This window comes from Phocoena phocoena, chromosome 2 (assembly GCF_963924675.1).
Source record: "Phocoena phocoena chromosome 2, mPhoPho1.1, whole genome shotgun sequence".
NCBI classification, from domain to species: Eukaryota; Metazoa; Chordata; class Mammalia; order Artiodactyla; family Phocoenidae; genus Phocoena; species Phocoena phocoena.
In genome coordinates, this window is record NC_089220.1 from 107534128 (window position 1) to 107539806 (window position 5679).

Genomic DNA, 5679 nt, shown 5'->3' on the forward strand with positions numbered 1-5679 from the left:
TGTGAGCTGTGGGTTTTTTGTAGATGTCCTTGATTGGGTTGAGGAAATTCCCTTCTATTCCTAATTTGTTTGTTTGTTTTTAAATTATAAATGGGTTTTAGATTGTGTCAAATGCTGTTTTTGTTTTGTTTTGTTCTGCATCTTTTGAGATAATCATGTGCTTCTTAAAAATTCTATTGATAAAGTATATTACATTAATTGATATTTGGATATTTAACCAATGTTCCTGGGATAAATCCTACTTGGTCTTGGTCATGGTCATGGTGTAATTCTTTTTATATGTTGCTGGATTCAGTTTGCTAATATTTTGTTAAGGATTTTTGCATCCATATTCCTAAGAGATATGGGTCTGTAGTTTTCTTGTGATTTCTTTGGTTTTGGTATCAGGGTAATTCTGCCTGATAGAATGAATTGAGAAGTGTTCCCTCCTTTTCTACTTTCTGGAAGAGTTTATGAAAACACTGACATTAGTTCTTTTTTAAATATTTGGTAGAATTCATCAGTGAAGACATCTGAGCCTGTAGGTAATTTTTTAAGTTAATATTTCGATGTCTTTACTTGTTATAGGTCTTTACAGATTGTTTCTTCTTAAGTCAGTTTCAATGGTTTGTTTCTTTCTAAGAATTTGTCCATTTATTGGTATCTAATTTATTGGTATATGATGTTCATAGTATTTCTTTTTAATCTTTTTTATTTCTGTAATGTCAGTAAGAATGTTACCTCTTTCATTTCTGATTCTAGTAATTTAGTCTTTTTTTTTGTCTTTTTAAATTTATTTATTTATGGCTGCATTGGGTCATTGGGTCTTCGTCGCTGCGCACAGGGCTTTCTCCAGCTGTGGCGAGTGGGAGCTACTCTTCGTTGCGATGTGCAGGCTTCTCATTGTGGTGGCTTCCCTTGCTGCTGAACATGGGCTCCAGACACGTGGGCTTCAGTAGTTGTGGCACGCAGGCTCAGTTGCTCCACAGCATGTAGGATTTTCCCAGACCAGGGCTCGAACCCATGTCCCCCGCACTGGCGGGTGGATTCTTAACCACTGTGCCACCCGGGAAGTCCCCCTTTTTTTTTTCTTGATAGTTCTAACTAAAGGTGTGTCAATTTTGTTGATCTTTAAAAAAAAACAAAACAGCTTTTGGTTTATTGATTTTCTCTGTTTTTCTATCCTCTATTTCACTAATTTACACTCTAATTTTTATTATTTCCTTACCACTGCTTGTTTTAGACTGAGTTTGCTCTTCCTCTTCCAGTGTGTTAAGGTGGAAGGTTAGGTTATTGATTTGAGATCTTTCTTGTTTTATAATATAGGTATTTACAGCTACAAATGTCCCTCTAAGCACTGGTATAGCTACATCCCGTAAGTTTTAGTATGTTGTGTATTCATTTTCATTTATTTCAAGGTATTTTCTAACTTCCCTTGTGATTTCTTCTTTATTTTCTTGTTTTGTATTGTTTTGTTTTCTTTTTTTGTGTGTGTGATTTCTGCTGTGATTTCAGAGTTGTTGCTTAATTTCTACATATCTGTGAATTTTCTAAATTTCTTTTTGTCATTGATCTCTAATTTTATCCCATGTGGGTTAGTTTTCATTTCTGAAAGTTATTTTTCCTGGGTAAAACATTTTAGGTTGATATTTATTTTTCCTTTCTGTATTTTAAAGACTTGGTTCCACTGTCTTCTTGCTTGCATTGTTTCTTTTTTCTTTCCTTCTCATTTTATAAATCAATACTCCTAAGAGGTTAGTAAATGTTTCACATGAGAGATACTTAAGTTTTATGTAGGAGTATAATTTGCCTTTAGTCACAGTTAATAAGTCATAAATCATGGATATTACTTGCCTTGTGATGAGCCTAGTTTCACTTGAAAAACTTGGAGAGAAGGTTAGTTATATATATTCTCAAATTCAAATTTTGTGGTCACCAATTCTCTTGATTTTCTTTTTGACTCAGTGGTTAAGATTGTGTTACTTAGTTTCCACATATTTGTGGATTCTCCTATTTTTGTGATTCAGTTGATTTCTAGTTTCATTTCATTTTGTTCAGAAAATCTTGGTGTGATTTCCATATTCTTCAATTCATTAAGACTCTACTGTGACATACATGTCATCTATCCTGGAGAAAGTTCTGTGATTGCTTGAGAAAAATATAAATTATTCTGCTATTGGGCAAAAAGTTTTGTATATATCTTTTAGATCCATTTTTTATAATGTTGTCCAGATCCACAGATGTTTTAAATTGATTTCTGTCTCAATGTTTTTTTAAAACATAGATTTTATTTATTTATTAATTTTTGGCTGCATTGGGTCTTTGTTGCTGCGCGCGGGCTTTCTCTAGTTACGGCAAGCGGGGGCTACTCTTCATTGTGGTGCGCCGTCTTCTCATTGCGGTGGCTTCTCTTGTTGCAGAGCACGGGCTTAGTTGTGGCACACGGGCTTAGTTGCTCCGTGGCATGTGGGATCTTCCTAGACCAGGGCTCGAACCCGCATCCCCTGCATTGGCAGGTGAATTCTTAACCACTGTGCCACCAGGGAAGTCCTCAATGTTTTATCCATTATTGCAAGTCCTGTATTAAAGTCTCCTACTATTATTGTGTTTCTCTCAATTTCTCCTTTCAGATCTGCCAATATTTGATTTACATACTTTGGTGATTTGATGCTGGGTGCATATATGTTTACAATTGCCATATCTTCCTATTGAATGACCCTTTTATCATTATGTAATGATCTTCTTTGTCTCTAGTGACAGTTTCTGGCTAAAAGTCAGCTTTGTGTGCTTTAAATATAGCCACTTCTGCTTTGTTTTGGTTAACATTTGCATGAAATATCTTTTTTCATCACTTCACTCTCAGCCTATGTGTGTCCTCGAATCTAAAGTGAGTTTCTGGTAGACAACAGATCTTGGCTTTTTATCCATTCAGCCACTATGTACCTTTTTGAAGGTCTAATTGTCTTTATTAGGTGATTTCTGAGTCAGGTAGCATTCTATCTAGGAACTAGAAGGAGGCCCACAGGGGAAGGCTTTTAGAGGCAAAAGGACTGTCGGACAAGGAGGTTACTAGCAAAATGAAAAAAAGAATTGTTTCAGGCCAGGTCATCTTCTTTGGCGGGGAAAGGAAGGGTGGGGTGGGGTGGGGGGGTCTCATTATGCAGATTGTCTCACTGATTAGTGCTAATTAGGAAATTTAAGGTATTTATTTAAAAACCACATTCCTGGGAGAGGTTGAAAGTACAATTAAGTCTTGGTTTGCTGTCCTGAGGGCAAATAACTCCATTTTGGGCTTGTTACTTCTTTTTAACAATTTGCCCCTTTTGATCAAACTCTCACCGTGAGAGATGTGATCAAAATTTAAGGTATTAGTGCCACTCTGAGCTATGTATCTATGGATGCTTGGTGTGGTATCCACAGATCATAATGTTTTGTTTAATCCCTGTGACATTCACAGGTCATGGTTCCAGTTTCCTAATCCTTAAAGTGGTCATTCTCCTTGTTCCTTTTCTGACATCCCAGTCTGAGGGAGATCATTTGCTTGACATTTAACAGCTGTGAACACACATTTCAAAGCTTTTGAGAGAATATAATGCACCAGGGGGATTTTTATGATAACTATAAGCAGGAGAATTCCCAGTGTTTGGAGTGTACTTTGGAGCCATGGTCCCCAAGACCCAAACCAATCAGAATCAAATAAGTTAAAGAAAGACCCTATTGAAAGAGTCATCTTCTTAAGTCAAGCTTGCTCAATAATGTTACGTAACCAACTTTCCCAGAAGTATTAACCCAGGTATAACAGGTACACTTGCATTGTTTCTGACAAAAAAAAATCTGCTATCCTTATTTTTGTCTGTGTGTAGTGTCTTTTTTTCTTAGGCTGCTTTTAAGTCTTTCTCTTTATCACTTTTTTTTTTTTTTGGAAACTAGTATTTTATTAAGGAATCCACTTCTATGACTTATGAAGTCCAGGCTGAGTTAATAGTGATGAGTTCTGGAGGTAATGACACCCAACTCTGACTTTCTGGTTATAACCACTGTCTTCTCTCTCTATCCCAACTGAAATCCCAGACTCATGAGGCCTCAATCCCTGCCCTCCTATTCCTGGAAGATGCCAAAGCCAACTATGTAAGAGCCTTTTTCAGAGGAAAAGACGACTTTTGTCTTCCCAGAAGACAAACCCTCTACTTTGCTTTATGAGGCAGACAGCAACCCTAAACCACAGAAAGGTTGAGAATTCTCTTTATCACTTTTTAAAAACAATTTTGTTTTACTTTGATATGGGTTTTTTTTTCCTTTTTCTTTTTTTTTTTTTTCTTGGCTGAGTAGAGAGTACTTTATTGATGGTATATGTCAAAGTAGGAGTCCTCCAAAGTAGGGCTTGGGAGACCCCCAACTGTGATGGGGTCACAGTTTCTTGTTCTTGGAAACTGTCAAGAACGAGAGATTCTCAGAGTCTTGGGAGACTGAGTTGAGGCAAGGACTCCCCAGCAGCTGAGGACCTCTCTCTTCCTCTTGCGTTCTTAGTAGGGCTGATGGTCCAGGGACTCTTACTCCTTGGAGGCCATGTGGACCATAAGGTTCATCACCCTGTGGCTATAGTCAGATTCATTGTCATACCAGAAAATGAGCTTGATAAAGTGGTCATTGAGAGCAGTGCCAGCCCTAGCATCAAAGGTGGAAGAGTGGGTGTCACTGTTAAAGACTCAGGAGACAATCTGGTCCTTAATGTAGCCCAGGATGCCCTTAACCGACCCTTTGATACCTGCTTTACCACCTTCTTGATGTCATCATATTTGGCAACTTTCTCCAAATGGAGGTCAGATCCAGAACCAACACAATGTGGGTGGGGACATGAGAGGCCACGCCAGTGAGCTTCCCATTCAGCTCAGGGATGACCTTGCCTACAGCTTTGGCAGCACCAGTAGAAGCTGGGATAATGTGCTGGGCAGCCCCATGACCATCACACCACAGCTTCCCAGAGGAGCTATCCACTGTCTTCTGGGGGGCGGTGATGGCATAGACTGTGGGTGTGAGTCCCTCCATGATGCCAAAGTTGTCATGAATGATGCTGGCTGAGGGGAGCGGGGGCAAGCAATTGGTGATGCAGTAGGCATTGCTGACAATCTTGAGTGAGTTGTCATATTTCTCATGGTTCATGCCCATGACATACATGGGGGCGTCAGCAGAAGGAGCAGAAATGATGACCCTTCTGGCTCCACCCTTAAAATGAGCCCCAGCCTTCTCCATGATAATGAAGACACCAGTGGACTCCACAACGTATTTGGCACCAGTATCATCCTATTTGATATTGGTGGGATCTTACTCCTGAAAGATGGAGATGAGCCTTCCATTGATGACAAGCTTCCCATTCTCATCTTTCTGCCATTGAATTTGCCATGGGTGGAATCATACTGGAACATGTTGACCATGTAGTTGAGCTCAATGAAGGGGTCATTGATGGAGACATTATCTACTTTGCCAGAGTTAAAAGTAGTCCTGGTGGGACTTCCCTGGTGGCTCAGTGGTTGGGAATCCGCCTGCTAATGCAGGGGACACAGGTTCAAGCCCTGGTCCGGGAAGATCCCACATGCCAAGGAGCAGCTAAGCCCGTGCGCCACAACTACTGAAGCCCGAGCTCCTGGAGCCCATGCTCTGCAACAAGAGAAGGCCCCTCTCGCCACAACTAGAGAAAGCCCA

General features: G+C 39.7%; 1 pseudogene; it reads right to left on the reverse strand.

Moving 5' to 3' along the window:
• Positions 1–4529: 4529 nt before the first annotated feature.
• LOC136119429 (glyceraldehyde-3-phosphate dehydrogenase-like) lies at positions 4530–5465 on the reverse strand (annotated as a pseudogene).
• Between the last annotated feature and the right edge of the window lie 214 nt (positions 5466–5679).